The sequence below is a fragment of the Schistocerca gregaria genome, chromosome 2, assembly GCF_023897955.1.
Source record: "Schistocerca gregaria isolate iqSchGreg1 chromosome 2, iqSchGreg1.2, whole genome shotgun sequence".
NCBI lineage: Eukaryota > Metazoa > Arthropoda > Insecta > Orthoptera > Acrididae > Schistocerca > Schistocerca gregaria.
The window spans coordinates 1,015,614,955-1,015,637,652 of record NC_064921.1 but is presented as its reverse complement, the minus strand read 5'-3'; the positions used below and the strand labels follow the sequence as shown (position 1 = coordinate 1,015,637,652).

The 22,698-nt window shown below is 52.0% G+C and overlaps 69 non-coding genes across 69 annotated transcripts; 23 read left to right on the top strand and 46 right to left on the bottom strand.

The window, feature by feature from the left end:
• Positions 1-153: 153 nt before the first annotated feature.
• Trnav-cac (transfer RNA valine (anticodon CAC)) lies at positions 154-226 on the bottom strand. The gene has a single exon. It is a non-coding gene; the product is annotated as a tRNA-Val (tRNA).
• A 411-nt stretch (positions 227-637) lies between these two features.
• On the top strand, positions 638-709 carry Trnap-agg (transfer RNA proline (anticodon AGG)). The gene has a single exon. It is a non-coding gene; the product is annotated as a tRNA-Pro (tRNA).
• Positions 710-904: 195 nt separating this feature from the next.
• Trnav-aac (transfer RNA valine (anticodon AAC)) lies at positions 905-977 on the bottom strand. Its single transcript has one exon. It is a non-coding gene; the product is annotated as a tRNA-Val (tRNA).
• A 158-nt stretch (positions 978-1,135) lies between these two features.
• On the bottom strand, positions 1,136-1,208 carry Trnav-cac (transfer RNA valine (anticodon CAC)). The gene has a single exon. It is a non-coding gene; the product is annotated as a tRNA-Val (tRNA).
• A 411-nt stretch (positions 1,209-1,619) lies between these two features.
• Trnap-agg (transfer RNA proline (anticodon AGG)) lies at positions 1,620-1,691 on the top strand. Its single transcript has one exon. It is a non-coding gene; the product is annotated as a tRNA-Pro (tRNA).
• A 195-nt stretch (positions 1,692-1,886) lies between these two features.
• Trnav-aac (transfer RNA valine (anticodon AAC)) lies at positions 1,887-1,959 on the bottom strand. Its single transcript has one exon. It is a non-coding gene; the product is annotated as a tRNA-Val (tRNA).
• Positions 1,960-2,117: 158 nt separating this feature from the next.
• Positions 2,118-2,190, bottom strand: Trnav-cac (transfer RNA valine (anticodon CAC)). Its single transcript has one exon. It is a non-coding gene; the product is annotated as a tRNA-Val (tRNA).
• Positions 2,191-2,601: 411 nt separating this feature from the next.
• On the top strand, positions 2,602-2,673 carry Trnap-agg (transfer RNA proline (anticodon AGG)). The gene has a single exon. It is a non-coding gene; the product is annotated as a tRNA-Pro (tRNA).
• A 195-nt stretch (positions 2,674-2,868) lies between these two features.
• On the bottom strand, positions 2,869-2,941 carry Trnav-aac (transfer RNA valine (anticodon AAC)). The gene has a single exon. It is a non-coding gene; the product is annotated as a tRNA-Val (tRNA).
• A 158-nt stretch (positions 2,942-3,099) lies between these two features.
• On the bottom strand, positions 3,100-3,172 carry Trnav-cac (transfer RNA valine (anticodon CAC)). Its single transcript has one exon. It is a non-coding gene; the product is annotated as a tRNA-Val (tRNA).
• A 411-nt stretch (positions 3,173-3,583) lies between these two features.
• Trnap-agg (transfer RNA proline (anticodon AGG)) lies at positions 3,584-3,655 on the top strand. Its single transcript has one exon. It is a non-coding gene; the product is annotated as a tRNA-Pro (tRNA).
• Positions 3,656-3,850: 195 nt separating this feature from the next.
• Trnav-aac (transfer RNA valine (anticodon AAC)) lies at positions 3,851-3,923 on the bottom strand. Its single transcript has one exon. It is a non-coding gene; the product is annotated as a tRNA-Val (tRNA).
• Positions 3,924-4,081: 158 nt separating this feature from the next.
• Trnav-cac (transfer RNA valine (anticodon CAC)) lies at positions 4,082-4,154 on the bottom strand. Its single transcript has one exon. It is a non-coding gene; the product is annotated as a tRNA-Val (tRNA).
• Positions 4,155-4,565: 411 nt separating this feature from the next.
• Trnap-agg (transfer RNA proline (anticodon AGG)) lies at positions 4,566-4,637 on the top strand. The gene has a single exon. It is a non-coding gene; the product is annotated as a tRNA-Pro (tRNA).
• Positions 4,638-4,832: 195 nt separating this feature from the next.
• On the bottom strand, positions 4,833-4,905 carry Trnav-aac (transfer RNA valine (anticodon AAC)). The gene has a single exon. It is a non-coding gene; the product is annotated as a tRNA-Val (tRNA).
• Positions 4,906-5,063: 158 nt separating this feature from the next.
• On the bottom strand, positions 5,064-5,136 carry Trnav-cac (transfer RNA valine (anticodon CAC)). The gene has a single exon. It is a non-coding gene; the product is annotated as a tRNA-Val (tRNA).
• A 411-nt stretch (positions 5,137-5,547) lies between these two features.
• Trnap-agg (transfer RNA proline (anticodon AGG)) lies at positions 5,548-5,619 on the top strand. The gene has a single exon. It is a non-coding gene; the product is annotated as a tRNA-Pro (tRNA).
• Positions 5,620-5,814: 195 nt separating this feature from the next.
• On the bottom strand, positions 5,815-5,887 carry Trnav-aac (transfer RNA valine (anticodon AAC)). The gene has a single exon. It is a non-coding gene; the product is annotated as a tRNA-Val (tRNA).
• A 158-nt stretch (positions 5,888-6,045) lies between these two features.
• On the bottom strand, positions 6,046-6,118 carry Trnav-cac (transfer RNA valine (anticodon CAC)). The gene has a single exon. It is a non-coding gene; the product is annotated as a tRNA-Val (tRNA).
• A 411-nt stretch (positions 6,119-6,529) lies between these two features.
• On the top strand, positions 6,530-6,601 carry Trnap-agg (transfer RNA proline (anticodon AGG)). Its single transcript has one exon. It is a non-coding gene; the product is annotated as a tRNA-Pro (tRNA).
• A 195-nt stretch (positions 6,602-6,796) lies between these two features.
• Trnav-aac (transfer RNA valine (anticodon AAC)) lies at positions 6,797-6,869 on the bottom strand. Its single transcript has one exon. It is a non-coding gene; the product is annotated as a tRNA-Val (tRNA).
• A 158-nt stretch (positions 6,870-7,027) lies between these two features.
• Positions 7,028-7,100, bottom strand: Trnav-cac (transfer RNA valine (anticodon CAC)). The gene has a single exon. It is a non-coding gene; the product is annotated as a tRNA-Val (tRNA).
• Positions 7,101-7,511: 411 nt separating this feature from the next.
• On the top strand, positions 7,512-7,583 carry Trnap-agg (transfer RNA proline (anticodon AGG)). Its single transcript has one exon. It is a non-coding gene; the product is annotated as a tRNA-Pro (tRNA).
• Positions 7,584-7,778: 195 nt separating this feature from the next.
• On the bottom strand, positions 7,779-7,851 carry Trnav-aac (transfer RNA valine (anticodon AAC)). The gene has a single exon. It is a non-coding gene; the product is annotated as a tRNA-Val (tRNA).
• Positions 7,852-8,009: 158 nt separating this feature from the next.
• On the bottom strand, positions 8,010-8,082 carry Trnav-cac (transfer RNA valine (anticodon CAC)). The gene has a single exon. It is a non-coding gene; the product is annotated as a tRNA-Val (tRNA).
• A 411-nt stretch (positions 8,083-8,493) lies between these two features.
• Positions 8,494-8,565, top strand: Trnap-agg (transfer RNA proline (anticodon AGG)). Its single transcript has one exon. It is a non-coding gene; the product is annotated as a tRNA-Pro (tRNA).
• A 195-nt stretch (positions 8,566-8,760) lies between these two features.
• Positions 8,761-8,833, bottom strand: Trnav-aac (transfer RNA valine (anticodon AAC)). The gene has a single exon. It is a non-coding gene; the product is annotated as a tRNA-Val (tRNA).
• A 158-nt stretch (positions 8,834-8,991) lies between these two features.
• Trnav-cac (transfer RNA valine (anticodon CAC)) lies at positions 8,992-9,064 on the bottom strand. The gene has a single exon. It is a non-coding gene; the product is annotated as a tRNA-Val (tRNA).
• A 411-nt stretch (positions 9,065-9,475) lies between these two features.
• Trnap-agg (transfer RNA proline (anticodon AGG)) lies at positions 9,476-9,547 on the top strand. Its single transcript has one exon. It is a non-coding gene; the product is annotated as a tRNA-Pro (tRNA).
• A 195-nt stretch (positions 9,548-9,742) lies between these two features.
• On the bottom strand, positions 9,743-9,815 carry Trnav-aac (transfer RNA valine (anticodon AAC)). Its single transcript has one exon. It is a non-coding gene; the product is annotated as a tRNA-Val (tRNA).
• Positions 9,816-9,973: 158 nt separating this feature from the next.
• Trnav-cac (transfer RNA valine (anticodon CAC)) lies at positions 9,974-10,046 on the bottom strand. The gene has a single exon. It is a non-coding gene; the product is annotated as a tRNA-Val (tRNA).
• A 411-nt stretch (positions 10,047-10,457) lies between these two features.
• Positions 10,458-10,529, top strand: Trnap-agg (transfer RNA proline (anticodon AGG)). Its single transcript has one exon. It is a non-coding gene; the product is annotated as a tRNA-Pro (tRNA).
• A 195-nt stretch (positions 10,530-10,724) lies between these two features.
• On the bottom strand, positions 10,725-10,797 carry Trnav-aac (transfer RNA valine (anticodon AAC)). The gene has a single exon. It is a non-coding gene; the product is annotated as a tRNA-Val (tRNA).
• Positions 10,798-10,955: 158 nt separating this feature from the next.
• On the bottom strand, positions 10,956-11,028 carry Trnav-cac (transfer RNA valine (anticodon CAC)). The gene has a single exon. It is a non-coding gene; the product is annotated as a tRNA-Val (tRNA).
• Positions 11,029-11,439: 411 nt separating this feature from the next.
• Positions 11,440-11,511, top strand: Trnap-agg (transfer RNA proline (anticodon AGG)). Its single transcript has one exon. It is a non-coding gene; the product is annotated as a tRNA-Pro (tRNA).
• A 195-nt stretch (positions 11,512-11,706) lies between these two features.
• Trnav-aac (transfer RNA valine (anticodon AAC)) lies at positions 11,707-11,779 on the bottom strand. Its single transcript has one exon. It is a non-coding gene; the product is annotated as a tRNA-Val (tRNA).
• A 158-nt stretch (positions 11,780-11,937) lies between these two features.
• On the bottom strand, positions 11,938-12,010 carry Trnav-cac (transfer RNA valine (anticodon CAC)). Its single transcript has one exon. It is a non-coding gene; the product is annotated as a tRNA-Val (tRNA).
• A 411-nt stretch (positions 12,011-12,421) lies between these two features.
• Positions 12,422-12,493, top strand: Trnap-agg (transfer RNA proline (anticodon AGG)). The gene has a single exon. It is a non-coding gene; the product is annotated as a tRNA-Pro (tRNA).
• A 195-nt stretch (positions 12,494-12,688) lies between these two features.
• Trnav-aac (transfer RNA valine (anticodon AAC)) lies at positions 12,689-12,761 on the bottom strand. Its single transcript has one exon. It is a non-coding gene; the product is annotated as a tRNA-Val (tRNA).
• A 158-nt stretch (positions 12,762-12,919) lies between these two features.
• On the bottom strand, positions 12,920-12,992 carry Trnav-cac (transfer RNA valine (anticodon CAC)). Its single transcript has one exon. It is a non-coding gene; the product is annotated as a tRNA-Val (tRNA).
• Positions 12,993-13,403: 411 nt separating this feature from the next.
• On the top strand, positions 13,404-13,475 carry Trnap-agg (transfer RNA proline (anticodon AGG)). The gene has a single exon. It is a non-coding gene; the product is annotated as a tRNA-Pro (tRNA).
• Positions 13,476-13,670: 195 nt separating this feature from the next.
• On the bottom strand, positions 13,671-13,743 carry Trnav-aac (transfer RNA valine (anticodon AAC)). The gene has a single exon. It is a non-coding gene; the product is annotated as a tRNA-Val (tRNA).
• Positions 13,744-13,901: 158 nt separating this feature from the next.
• Trnav-cac (transfer RNA valine (anticodon CAC)) lies at positions 13,902-13,974 on the bottom strand. The gene has a single exon. It is a non-coding gene; the product is annotated as a tRNA-Val (tRNA).
• Positions 13,975-14,385: 411 nt separating this feature from the next.
• On the top strand, positions 14,386-14,457 carry Trnap-agg (transfer RNA proline (anticodon AGG)). The gene has a single exon. It is a non-coding gene; the product is annotated as a tRNA-Pro (tRNA).
• A 195-nt stretch (positions 14,458-14,652) lies between these two features.
• Positions 14,653-14,725, bottom strand: Trnav-aac (transfer RNA valine (anticodon AAC)). The gene has a single exon. It is a non-coding gene; the product is annotated as a tRNA-Val (tRNA).
• Positions 14,726-14,883: 158 nt separating this feature from the next.
• Trnav-cac (transfer RNA valine (anticodon CAC)) lies at positions 14,884-14,956 on the bottom strand. The gene has a single exon. It is a non-coding gene; the product is annotated as a tRNA-Val (tRNA).
• Positions 14,957-15,367: 411 nt separating this feature from the next.
• Positions 15,368-15,439, top strand: Trnap-agg (transfer RNA proline (anticodon AGG)). Its single transcript has one exon. It is a non-coding gene; the product is annotated as a tRNA-Pro (tRNA).
• Positions 15,440-15,634: 195 nt separating this feature from the next.
• On the bottom strand, positions 15,635-15,707 carry Trnav-aac (transfer RNA valine (anticodon AAC)). The gene has a single exon. It is a non-coding gene; the product is annotated as a tRNA-Val (tRNA).
• A 158-nt stretch (positions 15,708-15,865) lies between these two features.
• Positions 15,866-15,938, bottom strand: Trnav-cac (transfer RNA valine (anticodon CAC)). Its single transcript has one exon. It is a non-coding gene; the product is annotated as a tRNA-Val (tRNA).
• Positions 15,939-16,349: 411 nt separating this feature from the next.
• Trnap-agg (transfer RNA proline (anticodon AGG)) lies at positions 16,350-16,421 on the top strand. The gene has a single exon. It is a non-coding gene; the product is annotated as a tRNA-Pro (tRNA).
• A 195-nt stretch (positions 16,422-16,616) lies between these two features.
• On the bottom strand, positions 16,617-16,689 carry Trnav-aac (transfer RNA valine (anticodon AAC)). Its single transcript has one exon. It is a non-coding gene; the product is annotated as a tRNA-Val (tRNA).
• Positions 16,690-16,847: 158 nt separating this feature from the next.
• On the bottom strand, positions 16,848-16,920 carry Trnav-cac (transfer RNA valine (anticodon CAC)). Its single transcript has one exon. It is a non-coding gene; the product is annotated as a tRNA-Val (tRNA).
• Positions 16,921-17,331: 411 nt separating this feature from the next.
• Positions 17,332-17,403, top strand: Trnap-agg (transfer RNA proline (anticodon AGG)). The gene has a single exon. It is a non-coding gene; the product is annotated as a tRNA-Pro (tRNA).
• Positions 17,404-17,598: 195 nt separating this feature from the next.
• Positions 17,599-17,671, bottom strand: Trnav-aac (transfer RNA valine (anticodon AAC)). Its single transcript has one exon. It is a non-coding gene; the product is annotated as a tRNA-Val (tRNA).
• Positions 17,672-17,829: 158 nt separating this feature from the next.
• On the bottom strand, positions 17,830-17,902 carry Trnav-cac (transfer RNA valine (anticodon CAC)). Its single transcript has one exon. It is a non-coding gene; the product is annotated as a tRNA-Val (tRNA).
• Positions 17,903-18,313: 411 nt separating this feature from the next.
• On the top strand, positions 18,314-18,385 carry Trnap-agg (transfer RNA proline (anticodon AGG)). The gene has a single exon. It is a non-coding gene; the product is annotated as a tRNA-Pro (tRNA).
• A 195-nt stretch (positions 18,386-18,580) lies between these two features.
• Trnav-aac (transfer RNA valine (anticodon AAC)) lies at positions 18,581-18,653 on the bottom strand. The gene has a single exon. It is a non-coding gene; the product is annotated as a tRNA-Val (tRNA).
• A 158-nt stretch (positions 18,654-18,811) lies between these two features.
• On the bottom strand, positions 18,812-18,884 carry Trnav-cac (transfer RNA valine (anticodon CAC)). The gene has a single exon. It is a non-coding gene; the product is annotated as a tRNA-Val (tRNA).
• Positions 18,885-19,295: 411 nt separating this feature from the next.
• On the top strand, positions 19,296-19,367 carry Trnap-agg (transfer RNA proline (anticodon AGG)). The gene has a single exon. It is a non-coding gene; the product is annotated as a tRNA-Pro (tRNA).
• A 195-nt stretch (positions 19,368-19,562) lies between these two features.
• On the bottom strand, positions 19,563-19,635 carry Trnav-aac (transfer RNA valine (anticodon AAC)). Its single transcript has one exon. It is a non-coding gene; the product is annotated as a tRNA-Val (tRNA).
• Positions 19,636-19,793: 158 nt separating this feature from the next.
• Positions 19,794-19,866, bottom strand: Trnav-cac (transfer RNA valine (anticodon CAC)). The gene has a single exon. It is a non-coding gene; the product is annotated as a tRNA-Val (tRNA).
• Positions 19,867-20,277: 411 nt separating this feature from the next.
• Positions 20,278-20,349, top strand: Trnap-agg (transfer RNA proline (anticodon AGG)). The gene has a single exon. It is a non-coding gene; the product is annotated as a tRNA-Pro (tRNA).
• A 195-nt stretch (positions 20,350-20,544) lies between these two features.
• Positions 20,545-20,617, bottom strand: Trnav-aac (transfer RNA valine (anticodon AAC)). The gene has a single exon. It is a non-coding gene; the product is annotated as a tRNA-Val (tRNA).
• A 158-nt stretch (positions 20,618-20,775) lies between these two features.
• On the bottom strand, positions 20,776-20,848 carry Trnav-cac (transfer RNA valine (anticodon CAC)). The gene has a single exon. It is a non-coding gene; the product is annotated as a tRNA-Val (tRNA).
• Positions 20,849-21,259: 411 nt separating this feature from the next.
• Trnap-agg (transfer RNA proline (anticodon AGG)) lies at positions 21,260-21,331 on the top strand. Its single transcript has one exon. It is a non-coding gene; the product is annotated as a tRNA-Pro (tRNA).
• Positions 21,332-21,526: 195 nt separating this feature from the next.
• On the bottom strand, positions 21,527-21,599 carry Trnav-aac (transfer RNA valine (anticodon AAC)). Its single transcript has one exon. It is a non-coding gene; the product is annotated as a tRNA-Val (tRNA).
• Positions 21,600-21,757: 158 nt separating this feature from the next.
• Positions 21,758-21,830, bottom strand: Trnav-cac (transfer RNA valine (anticodon CAC)). Its single transcript has one exon. It is a non-coding gene; the product is annotated as a tRNA-Val (tRNA).
• Positions 21,831-22,241: 411 nt separating this feature from the next.
• On the top strand, positions 22,242-22,313 carry Trnap-agg (transfer RNA proline (anticodon AGG)). Its single transcript has one exon. It is a non-coding gene; the product is annotated as a tRNA-Pro (tRNA).
• A 195-nt stretch (positions 22,314-22,508) lies between these two features.
• On the bottom strand, positions 22,509-22,581 carry Trnav-aac (transfer RNA valine (anticodon AAC)). Its single transcript has one exon. It is a non-coding gene; the product is annotated as a tRNA-Val (tRNA).
• Between the last annotated feature and the right edge of the window lie 117 nt (positions 22,582-22,698).

Sequence of the window (22,698 nt, the reverse complement as noted above, 5' to 3'; positions counted from 1 at the left end):
GTGTGCGCCTTACCTTAGAGGCAACTCGTGCTGATGTTGTCATCGTAACTAAAAAATTAAATAAATGCGCTACTTGCATAACAAAGGTACATGCAGAAGATCCTCACATGTCGTGGCTCACTGGAGTACAATACGACATATTCAGGAAAATACTGTTCCCGCCCGGGATCGAACCGGGGACCTTCTGCGTGTGAAGCAGACGTGATAACCGCTACACTACGGAAACTGCGGACGTGAGGAGTCCATCCCCGTTCCCTCGAAATTACCTCAGCCTGTCTCCCGTCCGCGAATGCACACGCGACGGTTCTTTTGACAGCCTGGAAACCATTACAGCCGAGGGCACAAGAAGTCTTCGGGTGCTCGAGAGTTTGTCTGCCGTAGCACCCCTAACGAGATAGCGGTTTTTCCCGCAGTCGTGATTGTAAGTCATAGCAGCAAAAGCAATCACTTTCTTAGCAGCAGGGAGTGCGAGCCCAGCGGCAGCTCTACATGAAGGTACCAATAGCCCAGGAAGGCCGCCGACCGCGGGAATTCGCGCCGCCCCCATCCCGCCAGCCTACACGAGACTTTCCAGAGCACCCTGGACCACATCGAGGGACCCAGTGCACTGAAATTATAGTCATTCGCCATGTCAGGTGGCTCGTTGGTCTAGGGGTATGATTCCTGCTTAGGGTGCAGGAGGTCCCGGGTTCAAATCCCGGACGAGCCCTAGCGTTTTGTGCAAACTGATCGCACGTGAGTGGCTGAGTCGACGCAAAATGCTCGGCGGCAGTATCAAATGAATTTCATATTTGATGTGAGCAATTGACACTCTGATCCGACGTGTGAAGGCGATTACGAAGGTTGTTGGGTACAGATGGAAGCAGATGCATGTTACTATGTCTTGTTTTTAATGATGAAAAAGTGTTTCCGCCCGGGATCGAACCGGGGACCTTCTGCGTGTTAGGCAGACGTGATAACCGCTACACCACGGAAACTACTTGTGTGCGCCTTACCTTAGAGGCAACTCGTGCTGATGTTGTCATCGTAACTAAAAAATTAAATAAATGCGCTACTTGCATAACAAAGGTACATGCAGAAGATCCTCACATGTCGTGGCTCACTGGAGTACAATACGACATATTCAGGAAAATACTGTTCCCGCCCGGGATCGAACCGGGGACCTTCTGCGTGTGAAGCAGACGTGATAACCGCTACACTACGGAAACTGCGGACGTGAGGAGTCCATCCCCGTTCCCTCGAAATTACCTCAGCCTGTCTCCCGTCCGCGAATGCACACGCGACGGTTCTTTTGACAGCCTGGAAACCATTACAGCCGAGGGCACAAGAAGTCTTCGGGTGCTCGAGAGTTTGTCTGCCGTAGCACCCCTAACGAGATAGCGGTTTTTCCCGCAGTCGTGATTGTAAGTCATAGCAGCAAAAGCAATCACTTTCTTAGCAGCAGGGAGTGCGAGCCCAGCGGCAGCTCTACATGAAGGTACCAATAGCCCAGGAAGGCCGCCGACCGCGGGAATTCGCGCCGCCCCCATCCCGCCAGCCTACACGAGACTTTCCAGAGCACCCTGGACCACATCGAGGGACCCAGTGCACTGAAATTATAGTCATTCGCCATGTCAGGTGGCTCGTTGGTCTAGGGGTATGATTCCTGCTTAGGGTGCAGGAGGTCCCGGGTTCAAATCCCGGACGAGCCCTAGCGTTTTGTGCAAACTGATCGCACGTGAGTGGCTGAGTCGACGCAAAATGCTCGGCGGCAGTATCAAATGAATTTCATATTTGATGTGAGCAATTGACACTCTGATCCGACGTGTGAAGGCGATTACGAAGGTTTTTGGGTACAGATGGAAGCAGATGCATGTTACTATGTCTTGTTTTTAATGATGAAAAAGTGTTTCCGCCCGGGATCGAACCGGGGACCTTCTGCGTGTTAGGCAGACGTGATAACCGCTACACCACGGAAACTACTTGTGTGCGCCTTACCTTAGAGGCAACTCGTGCTGATGTTGTCATCGTAACTAAAAAATTAAATAAATGCGCTACTTGCATAACAAAGGTACATGCAGAAGATCCTCACATGTCGTGGCTCACTGGAGTACAATACGACATATTCAGGAAAATACTGTTCCCGCCCGGGATCGAACCGGGGACCTTCTGCGTGTGAAGCAGACGTGATAACCGCTACACTACGGAAACTGCGGACGTGAGGAGTCCATCCCCGTTCCCTCGAAATTACCTCAGCCTGTCTCCCGTCCGCGAATGCACACGCGACGGTTCTTTTGACAGCCTGGAAACCATTACAGCCGAGGGCACAAGAAGTCTTCGGGTGCTCGAGAGTTTGTCTGCCGTAGCACCCCTAACGAGATAGCGGTTTTTCCCGCAGTCGTGATTGTAAGTCATAGCAGCAAAAGCAATCACTTTCTTAGCAGCAGGGAGTGCGAGCCCAGCGGCAGCTCTACATGAAGGTACCAATAGCCCAGGAAGGCCGCCGACCGCGGGAATTCGCGCCGCCCCCATCCCGCCAGCCTACACGAGACTTTCCAGAGCACCCTGGACCACATCGAGGGACCCAGTGCACTGAAATTATAGTATTTCGCCATGTCAGGTGGCTCGTTGGTCTAGGGGTATGATTCCTGCTTAGGGTGCAGGAGGTCCCGGGTTCAAATCCCGGACGAGCCCTAGCGTTTTGTGCAAACTGATCGCACGTGAGTGGCTGAGTCGACGCAAAATGCTCGGCGGCAGTATCAAATGAATTTCATATTTGATGTGAGCAATTGACACTCTGATCCGACGTGTGAAGGCGATTACGAAGGTTTTTGGGTACAGATGGAAGCAGATGCATGTTACTATGTCTTGTTTTTAATGATGAAAAAGTGTTTCCGCCCGGGATCGAACCGGGGACCTTCTGCGTGTTAGGCAGACGTGATAACCGCTACACCACGGAAACTACTTGTGTGCGCCTTACCTTAGAGGCAACTCGTGCTGATGTTGTCATCGTAACTAAAAAATTAAATAAATGCGCTACTTGCATAACAAAGGTACATGCAGAAGATCCTCACATGTCGTGGCTCACTGGAGTACAATACGACATATTCAGGAAAATACTGTTCCCGCCCGGGATCGAACCGGGGACCTTCTGCGTGTGAAGCAGACGTGATAACCGCTACACTACGGAAACTGCGGACGTGAGGAGTCCATCCCCGTTCCCTCGAAATTACCTCAGCCTGTCTCCCGTCCGCGAATGCACACGCGACGGTTCTTTTGACAGCCTGGAAACCATTACAGCCGAGGGCACAAGAAGTCTTCGGGTGCTCGAGAGTTTGTCTGCCGTAGCACCCCTAACGAGATAGCGGTTTTTCCCGCAGTCGTGATTGTAAGTCATAGCAGCAAAAGCAATCACTTTCTTAGCAGCAGGGAGTGCGAGCCCAGCGGCAGCTCTACATGAAGGTACCAATAGCCCAGGAAGGCCGCCGACCGCGGGAATTCGCGCCGCCCCCATCCCGCCAGCCTACACGAGACTTTCCAGAGCACCCTGGACCACATCGAGGGACCCAGTGCACTGAAATTATAGTCATTCGCCATGTCAGGTGGCTCGTTGGTCTAGGGGTATGATTCCTGCTTAGGGTGCAGGAGGTCCCGGGTTCAAATCCCGGACGAGCCCTAGCGTTTTGTGCAAACTGATCGCACGTGAGTGGCTGAGTCGACGCAAAATGCTCGGCGGCAGTATCAAATGAATTTCATATTTGATGTGAGCAATTGACACTCTGATCCGACGTGTGAAGGCGATTACGAAGGTTGTTGGGTACAGATGGAAGCAGATGCATGTTACTATGTCTTGTTTTTAATGATGAAAAAGTGTTTCCGCCCGGGATCGAACCGGGGACCTTCTGCGTGTTAGGCAGACGTGATAACCGCTACACCACGGAAACTACTTGTGTGCGCCTTACCTTAGAGGCAACTCGTGCTGATGTTGTCATCGTAACTAAAAAATTAAATAAATGCGCTACTTGCATAACAAAGGTACATGCAGAAGATCCTCACATGTCGTGGCTCACTGGAGTACAATACGACATATTCAGGAAAATACTGTTCCCGCCCGGGATCGAACCGGGGACCTTCTGCGTGTGAAGCAGACGTGATAACCGCTACACTACGGAAACTGCGGACGTGAGGAGTCCATCCCCGTTCCCTCGAAATTACCTCAGCCTGTCTCCCGTCCGCGAATGCACACGCGACGGTTCTTTTGACAGCCTGGAAACCATTACAGCCGAGGGCACAAGAAGTCTTCGGGTGCTCGAGAGTTTGTCTGCCGTAGCACCCCTAACGAGATAGCGGTTTTTCCCGCAGTCGTGATTGTAAGTCATAGCAGCAAAAGCAATCACTTTCTTAGCAGCAGGGAGTGCGAGCCCAGCGGCAGCTCTACATGAAGGTACCAATAGCCCAGGAAGGCCGCCGACCGCGGGAATTCGCGCCGCCCCCATCCCGCCAGCCTACACGAGACTTTCCAGAGCACCCTGGACCACATCGAGGGACCCAGTGCACTGAAATTATAGTATTTCGCCATGTCAGGTGGCTCGTTGGTCTAGGGGTATGATTCCTGCTTAGGGTGCAGGAGGTCCCGGGTTCAAATCCCGGACGAGCCCTAGCGTTTTGTGCAAACTGATCGCACGTGAGTGGCTGAGTCGACGCAAAATGCTCGGCGGCAGTATCAAATGAATTTCATATTTGATGTGAGCAATTGACACTCTGATCCGACGTGTGAAGGCGATTACGAAGGTTTTTGGGTACAGATGGAAGCAGATGCATGTTACTATGTCTTGTTTTTAATGATGAAAAAGTGTTTCCGCCCGGGATCGAACCGGGGACCTTCTGCGTGTTAGGCAGACGTGATAACCGCTACACCACGGAAACTACTTGTGTGCGCCTTACCTTAGAGGCAACTCGTGCTGATGTTGTCATCGTAACTAAAAAATTAAATAAATGCGCTACTTGCATAGCAAAGGTACATGCAGAAGATCCTCACATGTCGTGGCTCACTGGAGTACAATACGACATATTCAGGAAAATACTGTTCCCGCCCGGGATCGAACCGGGGACCTTCTGCGTGTGAAGCAGACGTGATAACCGCTACACTACGGAAACTGCGGACGTGAGGAGTCCATCCCCGTTCCCTCGAAATTACCTCAGCCTGTCTCCCGTCCGCGAATGCACACGCGACGGTTCTTTTGACAGCCTGGAAACCATTACAGCCGAGGGCACAAGAAGTCTTCGGGTGCTCGAGAGTTTGTCTGCCGTAGCACCCCTAACGAGATAGCGGTTTTTCCCGCAGTCGTGATTGTAAGTCATAGCAGCAAAAGCAATCACTTTCTTAGCAGCAGGGAGTGCGAGCCCAGCGGCAGCTCTACATGAAGGTACCAATAGCCCAGGAAGGCCGCCGACCGCGGGAATTCGCGCCGCCCCCATCCCGCCAGCCTACACGAGACTTTCCAGAGCACCCTGGACCACATCGAGGGACCCAGTGCACTGAAATTATAGTCATTCGCCATGTCAGGTGGCTCGTTGGTCTAGGGGTATGATTCCTGCTTAGGGTGCAGGAGGTCCCGGGTTCAAATCCCGGACGAGCCCTAGCGTTTTGTGCAAACTGATCGCACGTGAGTGGCTGAGTCGACGCAAAATGCTCGGCGGCAGTATCAAATGAATTTCATATTTGATGTGAGCAATTGACACTCTGATCCGACGTGTGAAGGCGATTACGAAGGTTGTTGGGTACAGATGGAAGCAGATGCATGTTACTATGTCTTGTTTTTAATGATGAAAAAGTGTTTCCGCCCGGGATCGAACCGGGGACCTTCTGCGTGTTAGGCAGACGTGATAACCGCTACACCACGGAAACTACTTGTGTGCGCCTTACCTTAGAGGCAACTCGTGCTGATGTTGTCATCGTAACTAAAAAATTAAATAAATGCGCTACTTGCATAACAAAGGTACATGCAGAAGATCCTCACATGTCGTGGCTCACTGGAGTACAATACGACATATTCAGGAAAATACTGTTCCCGCCCGGGATCGAACCGGGGACATTCTGCGTGTGAAGCAGACGTGATAACCGCTACACTACGGAAACTGCGGACGTGAGGAGTCCATCCCCGTTCCCTCGAAATTACCTCAGCCTGTCTCCCGTCCGCGAATGCACACGCGACGGTTCTTTTGACAGCCTGGAAACCATTACAGCCGAGGGCACAAGAAGTCTTCGGGTGCTCGAGAGTTTGTCTGCCGTAGCACCCCTAACGAGATAGCGGTTTTTCCCGCAGTCGTGATTGTAAGTCATAGCAGCAAAAGCAATCACTTTCTTAGCAGCAGGGAGTGCGAGCCCAGCGGCAGCTCTACATGAAGGTACCAATAGCCCAGGAAGGCCGCCGACCGCGGGAATTCGCGCCGCCCCCATCCCGCCAGCCTACACGAGACTTTCCAGAGCACCCTGGACCACATCGAGGGACCCAGTGCACTGAAATTATAGTATTTCGCCATGTCAGGTGGCTCGTTGGTCTAGGGGTATGATTCCTGCTTAGGGTGCAGGAGGTCCCGGGTTCAAATCCCGGACGAGCCCTAGCGTTTTGTGCAAACTGATCGCACGTGAGTGGCTGAGTCGACGCAAAATGCTCGGCGGCAGTATCAAATGAATTTCATATTTGATGTGAGCAATTGACACTCTGATCCGACGTGTGAAGGCGATTACGAAGGTTTTTGGGTACAGATGGAAGCAGATGCATGTTACTATGTCTTGTTTTTAATGATGAAAAAGTGTTTCCGCCCGGGATCGAACCGGGGACCTTCTGCGTGTTAGGCAGACGTGATAACCGCTACACCACGGAAACTACTTGTGTGCGCCTTACCTTAGAGGCAACTCGTGCTGATGTTGTCATCGTAACTAAAAAATTAAATAAATGCGCTACTTGCATAACAAAGGTACATGCAGAAGATCCTCACATGTCGTGGCTCACTGGAGTACAATACGACATATTCAGGAAAATACTGTTCCCGCCCGGGATCGAACCGGGGACCTTCTGCGTGTGAAGCAGACGTGATAACCGCTACACTACGGAAACTGCGGACGTGAGGAGTCCATCCCCGTTCCCTCGAAATTACCTCAGCCTGTCTCCCGTCCGCGAATGCACACGCGACGGTTCTTTTGACAGCCTGGAAACCATTACAGCCGAGGGCACAAGAAGTCTTCGGGTGCTCGAGAGTTTGTCTGCCGTAGCACCCCTAACGAGATAGCGGTTTTTCCCGCAGTCGTGATTGTAAGTCATAGCAGCAAAAGCAATCACTTTCTTAGCAGCAGGGAGTGCGAGCCCAGCGGCAGCTCTACATGAAGGTACCAATAGCCCAGGAAGGCCGCCGACCGCGGGAATTCGCGCCGCCCCCATCCCGCCAGCCTACACGAGACTTTCCAGAGCACCCTGGACCACATCGAGGGACCCAGTGCACTGAAATTATAGTCATTCGCCATGTCAGGTGGCTCGTTGGTCTAGGGGTATGATTCCTGCTTAGGGTGCAGGAGGTCCCGGGTTCAAATCCCGGACGAGCCCTAGCGTTTTGTGCAAACTGATCGCACGTGAGTGGCTGAGTCGACGCAAAATGCTCGGCGGCAGTATCAAATGAATTTCATATTTGATGTGAGCAATTGACACTCTGATCCGACGTGTGAAGGCGATTACGAAGGTTGTTGGGTACAGATGGAAGCAGATGCATGTTACTATGTCTTGTTTTTAATGATGAAAAAGTGTTTCCGCCCGGGATCGAACCGGGGACCTTCTGCGTGTTAGGCAGACGTGATAACCGCTACACCACGGAAACTACTTGTGTGCGCCTTACCTTAGAGGCAACTCGTGCTGATGTTGTCATCGTAACTAAAAAATTAAATAAATGCGCTACTTGCATAACAAAGGTACATGCAGAAGATCCTCACATGTCGTGGCTCACTGGAGTACAATACGACATATTCAGGAAAATACTGTTCCCGCCCGGGATCGAACCGGGGACCTTCTGCGTGTGAAGCAGACGTGATAACCGCTACACTACGGAAACTGCGGACGTGAGGAGTCCATCCCCGTTCCCTCGAAATTACCTCAGCCTGTCTCCCGTCCGCGAATGCACACGCGACGGTTCTTTTGACAGCCTGGAAACCATTACAGCCGAGGGCACAAGAAGTCTTCGGGTGCTCGAGAGTTTGTCTGCCGTAGCACCCCTAACGAGATAGCGGTTTTTCCCGCAGTCGTGATTGTAAGTCATAGCAGCAAAAGCAATCACTTTCTTAGCAGCAGGGAGTGCGAGCCCAGCGGCAGCTCTACATGAAGGTACCAATAGCCCAGGAAGGCCGCCGACCGCGGGAATTCGCGCCGCCCCCATCCCGCCAGCCTACACGAGACTTTCCAGAGCACCCTGGACCACATCGAGGGACCCAGTGCACTGAAATTATAGTATTTCGCCATGTCAGGTGGCTCGTTGGTCTAGGGGTATGATTCCTGCTTAGGGTGCAGGAGGTCCCGGGTTCAAATCCCGGACGAGCCCTAGCGTTTTGTGCAAACTGATCGCACGTGAGTGGCTGAGTCGACGCAAAATGCTCGGCGGCAGTATCAAATGAATTTCATATTTGATGTGAGCAATTGACACTCTGATCCGACGTGTGAAGGCGATTACGAAGGTTTTTGGGTACAGATGGAAGCAGATGCATGTTACTATGTCTTGTTTTTAATGATGAAAAAGTGTTTCTGCCCGGGATCGAACCGGGGACCTTCTGCGTGTTAGGCAGACGTGATAACCGCTACACCACGGAAACTACTTGTGTGCGCCTTACCTTAGAGGCAACTCGTGCTGATGTTGTCATCGTAACTAAAAAATTAAATAAATGCGCTACTTGCATAACAAAGGTACATGCAGAAGATCCTCACATGTCGTGGCTCACTGGAGTACAATACGACATATTCAGGAAAATACTGTTCCCGCCCGGGATCGAACCGGGGACCTTCTGCGTGTGAAGCAGACGTGATAACCGCTACACTACGGAAACTGCGGACGTGAGGAGTCCATCCCCGTTCCCTCGAAATTACCTCAGCCTGTCTCCCGTCCGCGAATGCACACGCGACGGTTCTTTTGACAGCCTGGAAACCATTACAGCCGAGGGCACAAGAAGTCTTCGGGTGCTCGAGAGTTTGTCTGCCGTAGCACCCCTAACGAGATAGCGGTTTTTCCCGCAGTCGTGATTGTAAGTCATAGCAGCAAAAGCAATCACTTTCTTAGCAGCAGGGAGTGCGAGCCCAGCGGCAGCTCTACATGAAGGTACCAATAGCCCAGGAAGGCCGCCGACCACGGGAATTCGCGCCGCCCCCATCCCGCCAGCCTACCCGAGACTTTCCAGAGCACCCTGGACCACATCGAGGGACCCAGTGCACTGAAATTATAGTCATTCGCCATGTCAGGTGGCTCGTTGGTCTAGGGGTATGATTCCTGCTTAGGGTGCAGGAGGTCCCGGGTTCAAATCCCGGACGAGCCCTAGCGTTTTGTGCAAACTGATCGCACGTGAGTGGCTGAGTCGACGCAAAATGCTCGGCGGCAGTATCAAATGAATTTCATATTTGATGTGAGCAATTGACACTCTGATCCGACGTGTGAAGGCGATTACGAAGGTTGTTGGGTACAGATGGAAGCAGATGCATGTTACTATGTCTTGTTTTTAATGATGAAAAAGTGTTTCCGCCCGGGATCGAACCGGGGACCTTCTGCGTGTTAGGCAGACGTGATAACCGCTACACCACGGAAACTACTTGTGTGCGCCTTACCTTAGAGGCAACTCGTGCTGATGTTGTCATCGTAACTAAAAAATTAAATAAATGCGCTACTTGCATAACAAAGGTACATGCAGAAGATCCTCACATGTCGTGGCTCACTGGAGTACAATACGACATATTCAGGAAAATACTGTTCCCGCCCGGGATCGAACCGGGGACCTTCTGCGTGTGAAGCAGACGTGATAACCGCTACACTACGGAAACTGCGGACGTGAGGAGTCCATCCCCGTTCCCTCGAAATTACCTCAGCCTGTCTCCCGTCCGCGAATGCACACGCGACGGTTCTTTTGACAGCCTGGAAACCATTACAGCCGAGGGCACAAGAAGTCTTCGGGTGCTCGAGAGTTTGTCTGCCGTAGCACCCCTAACGAGATAGCGGTTTTTCCCGCAGTCGTGATTGTAAGTCATAGCAGCAAAAGCAATCACTTTCTTAGCAGCAGGGAGTGCGAGCCCAGCGGCAGCTCTACATGAAGGTACCAATAGCCCAGGAAGGCCGCCGACCGCGGGAATTCGCGCCGCCCCCATCCCGCCAGCCTACACGAGACTTTCCAGAGCACCCTGGACCACATCGAGGGACCCAGTGCACTGAAATTATAGTCATTCGCCATGTCAGGTGGCTCGTTGGTCTAGGGGTATGATTCCTGCTTAGGGTGCAGGAGGTCCCGGGTTCAAATCCCGGACGAGCCCTAGCGTTTTGTGCAAACTGATCGCACGTGAGTGGCTGAGTCGACGCAAAATGCTCGGCGGCAGTATCAAATGAATTTCATATTTGATGTGAGCAATTGACACTCTGATCCGACGTGTGAAGGCGATTACGAAGGTTGTTGGGTACAGATGGAAGCAGATGCATGTTACTATGTCTTGTTTTTAATGATGAAAAAGTGTTTCCGCCCGGGATCGAACCGGGGACCTTCTGCGTGTTAGGCAGACGTGATAACCGCTACACCACGGAAACTACTTGTGTGCGCCTTACCTTAGAGGCAACTCGTGCTGATGTTGTCATCGTAACTAAAAAATTAAATAAATGCGCTACTTGCATAACAAAGGTACATGCAGAAGATCCTCACATGTCGTGGCTCACTGGAGTACAATACGACATTTTCAGGAAAATACTGTTCCCGCCCGGGATCGAACCGGGGACCTTCTGCGTGTGAAGCAGACGTGATAACCGCTACACTACGGAAACTGCGGACGTGAGGAGTCCATCCCCGTTCCCTCGAAATTACCTCAGCCTGTCTCCCGTCCGCGAATGCACACGCGACGGTTCTTTTGACAGCCTGGAAACCATTACAGCCGAGGGCACAAGAAGTCTTCGGGTGCTCGAGAGTTTGTCTGCCGTAGCACCCCTAACGAGATAGCGGTTTTTCCCGCAGTCGTGATTGTAAGTCATAGCAGCAAAAGCAATCACTTTCTTAGCAGCAGGGAGTGCGAGCCCAGCGGCAGCTCTACATGAAGGTACCAATAGCCCAGGAAGGCCGCCGACCGCGGGAATTCGCGCCGCCCCCATCCCGCCAGCCTACACGAGACTTTCCAGAGCACCCTGGACCACATCGAGGGACCCAGTGCACTGAAATTATAGTATTTCGCCATGTCAGGTGGCTCGTTGGTCTAGGGGTATGATTCCTGCTTAGGGTGCAGGAGGTCCCGGGTTCAAATCCCGGACGAGCCCTAGCGTTTTGTGCAAACTGATCGCACGTGAGTGGCTGAGTCGACGCAAAATGCTCGGCGGCAGTATCAAATGAATTTCATATTTGATGTGAGCAATTGACACTCTGATCCGACGTGTGAAGGCGATTACGAAGGTTTTTGGGTACAGATGGAAGCAGATGCATGTTACTATGTCTTGTTTTTAATGATGAAAAAGTGTTTCTGCCCGGGATCGAACCGGGGACCTTCTGCGTGTTAGGCAGACGTGATAACCGCTACACCACGGAAACTACTTGTGTGCGCCTTACCTTAGAGGCAACTCGTGCTGATGTTGTCATCGTAACTAAAAAATTAAATAAATGCGCTACTTGCATAACAAAGGTACATGCAGAAGATCCTCACATGTCGTGGCTCACTGGAGTACAATACGACATATTCAGGAAAATACTGTTCCCGCCCGGGATCGAACCGGGGACCTTCTGCGTGTGAAGCAGACGTGATAACCGCTACACTACGGAAACTGCGGACGTGAGGAGTCCATCCCCGTTCCCTCGAAATTACCTCAGCCTGTCTCCCGTCCGCGAATGCACACGCGACGGTTCTTTTGACAGCCTGGAAACCATTACAGCCGAGGGCACAAGAAGTCTTCGGGTGCTCGAGAGTTTGTCTGCCGTAGCACCCCTAACGAGATAGCGGTTTTTCCCGCAGTCGTGATTGTAAGTCATAGCAGCAAAAGCAATCACTTTCTTAGCAGCAGGGAGTGCGAGCCCAGCGGCAGCTCTACATGAAGGTACCAATAGCCCAGGAAGGCCGCCGACCGCGGGAATTCGCGCCGCCCCCATCCCGCCAGCCTACACGAGACTTTCCAGAGCACCCTGGACCACATCGAGGGACCCAGTGCACTGAAATTATAGTCATTCGCCATGTCAGGTGGCTCGTTGGTCTAGGGGTATGATTCCTGCTTAGGGTGCAGGAGGTCCCGGGTTCAAATCCCGGACGAGCATTAGCGTTTTGTGCAAACTGATCGCACGTGAGTGGCTGAGTCGACGCAAAATGCTCGGCGGCAGTATCAAATGAATTTCATATTTGATGTGAGCAATTGACACTCTGATCCGACGTGTGAAGGCGATTACGAAGGTTGTTGGGTACAGATGGAAGCAGATGCATGTTACTATGTCTTGTTTTTAATGATGAAAAAGTGTTTCCGCCCGGGATCGAACCGGGGACCTTCTGCGTGTTAGGCAGACGTGATAACCGCTACACCACGGAAACTACTTGTGTGCGCCTTACCTTAGAGGCAACTCGTGCTGATGTTGTCATCGTAACTAAAAAATTAAATAAATGCGCTACTTGCATAACAAAGGTACATGCAGAAGATCCTCACATGTCGTGGCTCACTGGAGTACAATACGACATATTCAGGAAAATACTGTTCCCGCCCGGGATCGAACCGGGGACCTTCTGCGTGTGAAGCAGACGTGATAACCGCTACACTACGGAAACTGCGGACGTGAGGAGTCCATCCCCGTTCCCTCGAAATTACCTCAGCCTGTCTCCCGTCCGCGAATGCACACGCGACGGTTCTTTTGACAGCCTGGAAACCATTACAGCCGAGGGCACAAGAAGTCTTCGGGTGCTCGAGAGTTTGTCTGCCGTAGCACCCCTAACGAGATAGCGGTTTTTCCCGCAGTCGTGATTGTAAGTCATAGCAGCAAAAGCAATCACTTTCTTAGCAGCAGGGAGTGCGAGCCCAGCGGCAGCTCTACATGAAGGTACCAATAGCCCAGGAAGGCCGCCGACCGCGGGAATTCGCGCCGCCCCCATCCCGCCAGCCTACACGAGACTTTCCAGAGCACCCTGGACCACATCGAGGGACCCAGTGCACTGAAATTATAGTCATTCGCCATGTCAGGTGGCTCGTTGGTCTAGGGGTATGATTCCTGCTTAGGGTGCAGGAGGTCCCGGGTTCAAATCCCGGACGAGCCCTAGCGTTTTGTGCAAACTGATCACACGTGAGTGGCTGAGTCGACGCAAAATGCTCGGCGGCAGTATCAAATGAATTTCATATTTGATGTGAGCAATTGACACTCTGATCCGACGTGTGAAGGCGATTACGAAGGTTGTTGGGTACAGATGGAAGCAGATGCATGTTACTATGTCTTGTTTTTAATGATGAAAAAGTGTTTCCGCCCGGGATCGAACCGGGGACCTTCTGCGTGTTAGGCAGACGTGATAACCGCTACACCACGGAAACTACTTGTGTGCGCCTTACCTTAGAGGCAACTCGTGCTGATGTTGTCATCGTAACTAAAAAATTAAATAAATGCGCTACTTGCATAACAAAGGTACATGCAGAAGATCCTCACATGTCGTGGCTCACTGGAGTACAATACGACATATTCAGGAAAATACTGTTCCCGCCCGGGATCGAACCGGGGACCTTCTGCGTGTGAAGCAGACGTGATAACCGCTACACTACGGAAACTGCGGACGTGAGGAGTCCATCCCCGTTCCCTCGAAATTACCTCAGCCTGTCTCCCGTCCGCGAATGCACACGCGACGGTTCTTTTGACAGCCTGGAAACCATTACAGCCGAGGGCACAAGAAGTCTTCGGGTGCTCGAGAGTTTGTCTGCCGTAGCACCCCTAACGAGATAGCGGTTTTTCCCGCAGTCGTGATTGTAAGTCATAGCAGCAAAAGCAATCACTTTCTTAGCAGCAGGGAGTGCGAGCCCAGCGGCAGCTCTACATGAAGGTACCAATAGCCCAGGAAGGCCGCCGACCGCGGGAATTCGCGCCGCCCCCATCCCGCCAGCCTACACGAGACTTTCCAGAGCACCCTGGACCACATCGAGGGACCCAGTGCACTGAAATTATAGTCATTCGCCATGTCAGGTGGCTCGTTGGTCTAGGGGTATGATTCCTGCTTAGGGTGCAGGAGGTCCCGGGTTCAAATCCCGGACGAGCCCTAGCGTTTTGTGCAAACTGATCGCACGTGAGTGGCTGAGTCGACGCAAAATGCTCGGCGGCAGTATCAAATGAATTTCATATTTGATGTGAGCAATTGACACTCTGATCCGACGTGTGAAGGCGATTACGAAGGTTGTTGGGTACAGATGGAAGCAGATGCATGTTACTATGTCTTGTTTTTAATGATGAAAAAGTGTTTCCGCCCGGGATCGAACCGGGGACCTTCTGCGTGTTAGGCAGACGTGATAACCGCTACACCACGGAAACTACTTGTGTGCGCCTTACCTTAGAGGCAACTCGTGCTGATGTTGTCATCGTAACTAAAAAATTAAATAAATGCGCTACTTGCATAACAAAGGTACATGCAGAAGATCCTCACATGTCGTGGCTCACTGGAGTACAATACGACATATTCAGGAAAATACTGTTCCCGCCCGGGATCGAACCGGGGACCTTCTGCGTGTGAAGCAGACGTGATAACCGCTACACTACGGAAACTGCGGACGTGAGGAGTCCATCCCCGTTCCCTCGAAATTACCTCAGCCTGTCTCCCGTCCGCGAATGCACACGCGACGGTTCTTTTGACAGCCTGGAAACCATTACAGCCGAGGGCACAAGAAGTCTTCGGGTGCTCGAGAGTTTGTCTGCCGTAGCACCCCTAACGAGATAGCGGTTTTTCCCGCAGTCGTGATTGTAAGTCATAGCAGCAAAAGCAATCACTTTCTTAGCAGCAGGGAGTGCGAGCCCAGCGGCAGCTCTACATGAAGGTACCAATAGCCCAGGAAGGCCGCCGACCGCGGGAATTCGCGCCGCCCCCATCCCGCCAGCCTACACGAGACTTTCCAGAGCACCCTGGACCACATCGAGGGACCCAGTGCACTGAAATTATAGTATTTCGCCATGTCAGGTGGCTCGTTGGTCTAGGGGTATGATTCCTGCTTAGGGTGCAGGAGGTCCCGGGTTCAAATCCCGGACGAGCCCTAGCGTTTTGTGCAAACTGATCGCACGTGAGTGGCTGAGTCGACGCAAAATGCTCGGCGGCAGTATCAAATGAATTTCATATTTGATGTGAGCAATTGACACTCTGATCCGACGTGTGAAGGCGATTACGAAGGTTTTTGGGTACAGATGGAAGCAGATGCATGTTACTATGTCTTGTTTTTAATGATGAAAAAGTGTTTCTGCCCGGGATCGAACCGGGGACCTTCTGCGTGTTAGGCAGACGTGATAACCGCTACACCACGGAAACTACTTGTGTGCGCCTTACCTTAGAGGCAACTCGTGCTGATGTTGTCATCGTAACTAAAAAATTAAATAAATGCGCTACTTGCATAACAAAGGTACATGCAGAAGATCCTCACATGTCGTGGCTCACTGGAGTACAATACGACATATTCAGGAAAATACTGTTCCCGCCCGGGATCGAACCGGGGACCTTCTGCGTGTGAAGCAGACGTGATAACCGCTACACTACGGAAACTGCGGACGTGAGGAGTCCATCCCCGTTCCCTCGAAATTACCTCAGCCTGTCTCCCGTCCGCGAATGCACACGCGACGGTTCTTTTGACAGCCTGGAAACCATTACAGCCGAGGGCACAAGAAGTCTTCGGGTGCTCGAGAGTTTGTCTGCCGTAGCACCCCTAACGAGATAGCGGTTTTTCCCGCAGTCGTGATTGTAAGTCATAGCAGCAAAAGCAATCACTTTCTTAGCAGCAGGGAGTGCGAGCCCAGCGGCAGCTCTACATGAAGGTACCAATAGCCCAGGAAGGCCGCCGACCACGGGAATTCGCGCCGCCCCCATCCCGCCAGCCTACCCGAGACTTTCCAGAGCACCCTGGACCACATCGAGGGACCCAGTGCACTGAAATTATAGTCATTCGCCATGTCAGGTGGCTCGTTGGTCTAGGGGTATGATTCCTGCTTAGGGTGCAGGAGGTCCCGGGTTCAAATCCCGGACGAGCCCTAGCGTTTTGTGCAAACTGATCGCACGTGAGTGGCTGAGTCGACGCAAAATGCTCGGCGGCAGTATCAAATGAATTTCATATTTGATGTGAGCAATTGACACTCTGATCCGACGTGTGAAGGCGATTACGAAGGTTGTTGGGTACAGATGGAAGCAGATGCATGTTACTATGTCTTGTTTTTAATGATGAAAAAGTGTTTCCGCCCGGGATCGAACCGGGGACCTTCTGCGTGTTAGGCAGACGTGATAACCGCTACACCACGGAAACTACTTGTGTGCGCCTTACCTTAGAGGCAACTCGTGCTGATGTTGTCATCGTAACTAAAAAATTAAATAAATGCGCTACTTGCATAACAAAGGTACATGCAGAAGATCCTCACATGTCGTGGCTCACTGGAGTACAATACGACATATTCAGGAAAATACTGTTCCCGCCCGGGATCGAACCGGGGACCTTCTGCGTGTGAAGCAGACGTGATAACCGCTACACTACGGAAACTGCGGACGTGAGGAGTCCATCCCCGTTCCCTCGAAATTACCTCAGCCTGTCTCCCGTCCGCGAATGCACACGCGACGGTTCTTTTGACAGCCTGGAAACCATTACAGCCGAGGGCACAAGAAGTCTTCGGGTGCTCGAGAGTTTGTCTGCCGTAGCACCCCTAACGAGATAGCGGTTTTTCCCGCAGTCGTGATTGTAAGTCATAGCAGCAAAAGCAATCACTTTCTTAGCAGCAGGGAGTGCGAGCCCAGCGGCAGCTCTACATGAAGGTACCAATAGCCCAGGAAGGCCGCCGACCGCGGGAATTCGCGCCGCCCCCATCCCGCCAGCCTACACGAGACTTTCCAGAGCACCCTGGACCACATCGAGGGACCCAGTGCACTGAAATTATAGTCATTCGCCATGTCAGGTGGCTCGTTGGTCTAGGGGTATGATTCCTGCTTAGGGTGCAGGAGGTCCCGGGTTCAAATCCCGGACGAGCCCTAGCGTTTTGTGCAAACTGATCGCACGTGAGTGGCTGAGTCGACGCAAAATGCTCGGCGGCAGTATCAAATGAATTTCATATTTGATGTGAGCAATTGACACTCTGATCCGACGTGTGAAGGCGATTACGAAGGTTGTTGGGTACAGATGGAAGCAGATGCATGTTACTATGTCTTGTTTTTAATGATGAAAAAGTGTTTCCGCCCGGGATCGAACCGGGGACCTTCTGCGTGTTAGGCAGACGTGATAACCGCTACACCACGGAAACTACTTGTGTGCGCCTTACCTTAGAGGCAACTCGTGCTGATGTTGTCATCGTAACTAAAAAATTAAATAAATGCGCTACTTGCATAACAAAGGTACATGCAGAAGATCCTCACATGTCGTGGCTCACTGGAGTACAATACGACATTTTCAGGAAAATACTGTTCCCGCCCGGGATCGAACCGGGGACCTTCTGCGTGTGAAGCAGACGTGATAACCGCTACACTACGGAAACTGCGGACGTGAGGAGTCCATCCCCGTTCCCTCGAAATTACCTCAGCCTGTCTCCCGTCCGCGAATGCACACGCGACGGTTCTTTTGACAGCCTGGAAACCATTACAGCCGAGGGCACAAGAAGTCTTCGGGTGCTCGAGAGTTTGTCTGCCGTAGCACCCCTAACGAGATAGCGGTTTTTCCCGCAGTCGTGATTGTAAGTCATAGCAGCAAAAGCAATCACTTTCTTAGCAGCAGGGAGTGCGAGCCCAGCGGCAGCTCTACATGAAGGTACCAATAGCCCAGGAAGGCCGCCGACCGCGGGAATTCGCGCCGCCCCCATCCCGCCAGCCTACACGAGACTTTCCAGAGCACCCTGGACCACATCGAGGGACCCAGTGCACTGAAATTATAGTATTTCGCCATGTCAGGTGGCTCGTTGGTCTAGGGGTATGATTCCTGCTTAGGGTGCAGGAGGTCCCGGGTTCAAATCCCGGACGAGCCCTAGCGTTTTGTGCAAACTGATCGCACGTGAGTGGCTGAGTCGACGCAAAATGCTCGGCGGCAGTATCAAATGAATTTCATATTTGATGTGAGCAATTGACACTCTGATCCGACGTGTGAAGGCGATTACGAAGGTTTTTGGGTACAGATGGAAGCAGATGCATGTTACTATGTCTTGTTTTTAATGATGAAAAAGTGTTTCTGCCCGGGATCGAACCGGGGACCTTCTGCGTGTTAGGCAGACGTGATAACCGCTACACCACGGAAACTACTTGTGTGCGCCTTACCTTAGAGGCAACTCGTGCTGATGTTGTCATCGTAACTAAAAAATTAAATAAATGCGCTACTTGCATAACAAAGGTACATGCAGAAGATCCTCACATGTCGTGGCTCACTGGAGTACAATACGACATATTCAGGAAAATACTGTTCCCGCCCGGGATCGAACCGGGGACCTTCTGCGTGTGAAGCAGACGTGATAACCGCTACACTACGGAAACTGCGGACGTGAGGAGTCCATCCCCGTTCCCTCGAAATTACCTCAGCCTGTCTCCCGTCCGCGAATGCACACGCGACGGTTCTTTTGACAGCCTGGAAACCATTACAGCCGAGGGCACAAGAAGTCTTCGGGTGCTCGAGAGTTTGTCTGCCGTAGCACCCCTAACGAGATAGCGGTTTTTCCCGCAGTCGTGATTGTAAGTCATAGCAGCAAAAGCAATCACTTTCTTAGCAGCAGGGAGTGCGAGCCCAGCGGCAGCTCTACATGAAGGTACCAATAGCCCAGGAAGGCCGCCGACCGCGGGAATTCGCGCCGCCCCCATCCCGCCAGCCTACACGAGACTTTCCAGAGCACCCTGGACCACATCGAGGGACCCAGTGCACTGAAATTATAGTCATTCGCCATGTCAGGTGGCTCGTTGGTCTAGGGGTATGATTCCTGCTTAGGGTGCAGGAGGTCCCGGGTTCAAATCCCGGACGAGCATTAGCGTTTTGTGCAAACTGATCGCACGTGAGTGGCTGAGTCGACGCAAAATGCTCGGCGGCAGTATCAAATGAATTTCATATTTGATGTGAGCAATTGACACTCTGATCCGACGTGTGAAGGCGATTACGAAGGTTGTTGGGTACAGATGGAAGCAGATGCATGTTACTATGTCTTGTTTTTAATGATGAAAAAGTGTTTCCGCCCGGGATCGAACCGGGGACCTTCTGCGTGTTAGGCAGACGTGATAACCGCTACACCACGGAAACTACTTGTGTGCGCCTTACCTTAGAGGCAACTCGTGCTGATGTTGTCATCGTAACTAAAAAATTAAATAAATGCGCTACTTGCATAACAAAGGTACATGCAGAAGATCCTCACATGTCGTGGCTCACTGGAGTACAATACGACATATTCAGGAAAATACTGTTCCCGCCCGGGATCGAACCGGGGACCTTCTGCGTGTGAAGCAGACGTGATAACCGCTACACTACGGAAACTGCGGACGTGAGGAGTCCATCCCCGTTCCCTCGAAATTACCTCAGCCTGTCTCCCGTCCGCGAATGCACACGCGACGGTTCTTTTGACAGCCTGGAAACCATTACAGCCGAGGGCACAAGAAGTCTTCGGGTGCTCGAGAGTTTGTCTGCCGTAGCACCCCTAACGAGATAGCGGTTTTTCCCGCAGTCGTGATTGTAAGTCATAGCAGCAAAAGCAATCACTTTCTTAGCAGCAGGGAGTGCGAGCCCAGCGGCAGCTCTACATGAAGGTACCAATAGCCCAGGAAGGCCGCCGACCGCGGGAATTCGCGCCGCCCCCATCCCGCCAGCCTACACGAGACTTTCCAGAGCACCCTGGACCACATCGAGGGACCCAGTGCACTGAAATTATAGTCATTCGCCATGTCAGGTGGCTCGTTGGTCTAGGGGTATGATTCCTGCTTAGGGTGCAGGAGGTCCCGGGTTCAAATCCCGGACGAGCCCTAGCGTTTTGTGCAAACTGATCACACGTGAGTGGCTGAGTCGACGCAAAATGCTCGGCGGCAGTATCAAATGAATTTCATATTTGATGTGAGCAATTGACACTCTGATCCGACGTGTGAAGGCGATTACGAAGGTTGTTGGGTACAGATGGAAGCAGATGCATGTTACTATGTCTTGTTTTTAATGATGAAAAAGTGTTTCCGCCCGGGATCGAACCGGGGACCTTCTGCGTGTTAGGCAGACGTGATAACCGCTACACCACGGAAACTACTTGTGTGCGCCTTACCTTAGAGGCAACTCGTGCTGATGTTGTCATCGTAACTAAAAAATTAAATAAATGCGCTACTTGCATAACAAAGGTACATGCAGAAGATCCTCACATGTCGTGGCTCACTGGAGTACAATACGACATATTCAGGAAAATACTGTTCCCGCCCGGGATCGAACCGGGGACCTTCTGCGTGTGAAGCAGACGTGATAACCGCTACACTACGGAAACTGCGGACGTGAGGAGTCCATCCCCGTTCCCTCGAAATTACCTCAGCCTGTCTCCCGTCCGCGAATGCACACGCGACGGTTCTTTTGACAGCCTGGAAACCATTACAGCCGAGGGCACAAGAAGTCTTCGGGTGCTCGAGAGTTTGTCTGCCGTAGCACCCCTAACGAGATAGCGGTTTTTCCCGCAGTCGTGATTGTAAGTCATAGCAGCAAAAGCAATCACTTTCTTAGCAGCAGGGAGTGCGAGCCCAGCGGCAGCTCTACATGAAGGTACCAATAGCCCAGGAAGGCCGCCGACCGCGGGAATTCGCGCCGCCCCCATCCCGCCAGCCTACACGAGACTTTCCAGAGCACCCTGGACCACATCGAGGGACCCAGTGCACTGAAATTATAGTATTTCGCCATGTCAGGTGGCTCGTTGGTCTAGGGGTATGATTCCTGCTTAGGGTGCAGGAGGTCCCGGGTTCAAATCCCGGACGAGCCCTAGCGTTTTGTGCAAACTGATCGCACGTGAGTGGCTGAGTCGACGCAAAATGCTCGGCGGCAGTATCAAATGAATTTCATATTTGATGTGAGCAATTGACACTCTGATCCGACGTGTGAAGGCGATTACGAAGGTTTTTGGGTACAGATGGAAGCAGATGCATGTTACTATGTCTTGTTTTTAATGATGAAAAAGTGTTTCTGCCCGGGATCGAACCGGGGACCTTCTGCGTGTTAGGCAGACGTGATAACCGCTACACCACGGAAACTACTTGTGTGCGCCTTACCTTAGAGGCAACTCGTGCTGATGTTGTCATCGTAACTAAAAAATTAAATAAATGCGCTACTTGCATAACAAAGGTACATGCAGAAGATCCTCACATGTCGTGGCTCACTGGAGTACAATACGACATATTCAGGAAAATACTGTTCCCGCCCGGGATCGAACCGGGGACCTTCTGCGTGTGAAGCAGACGTGATAACCGCTACACTACGGAAACTGCGGACGTGAGGAGTCCATCCCCGTTCCCTCGAAATTACCTCAGCCTGTCTCCCGTCCGCGAATGCACACGCGACGGTTCTTTTGACAGCCTGGAAACCATTACAGCCGAGGGCACAAGAAGTCTTCGGGTGCTCGAGAGTTTGTCTGCCGTAGCACCCCTAACGAGATAGCGGTTTTTCCCGCAGTCGTGATTGTAAGTCATAGCAGCAAAAGCAATCACTTTCTTAGCAGCAGGGAGTGCGAGCCCAGCGGCAGCTCTACATGAAGGTACCAATAGCCCAGGAAGGCCGCCGACCGCGGGAATTCGCGCCGCCCCCATCCCGCCAGCCTACACGAGACTTTCCAGAGCACCCTGGACCACATCGAGGGACCCAGTGCACTGAAATTATAGTCATTCGCCATGTCAGGTGGCTCGTTGGTCTAGGGGTATGATTCCTGCTTAGGGTGCAGGAGGTCCCGGGTTCAAATCCCGGACGAGCCCTAGCGTTTTGTGCAAACTGATCGCACGTGAGTGGCTGAGTCGACGCAAAATGCTCGGCGGCAGTATCAAATGAATTTCATATTTGATGTGAGCAATTGACACTCTGATCCGACGTGTGAAGGCGATTACGAAGGTTGTTGGGTACAGATGGAAGCAGATGCATGTTACTATGTCTTGTTTTTAATGATGAAAAAGTGTTTCCGCCCGGGATCGAACCGGGGACCTTCTGCGTGTTAGGCAGACGTGATAACCGCTACACCACGGAAACTACTTGTGTGCGCCTTACCTTAGAGGCAACTCGTGCTGATGTTGTCATCGTAACTAAAAAATTAAATAAATGCGCTACTTGCATAACAAAGGTACATGCAGAAGATCCTCACATGTC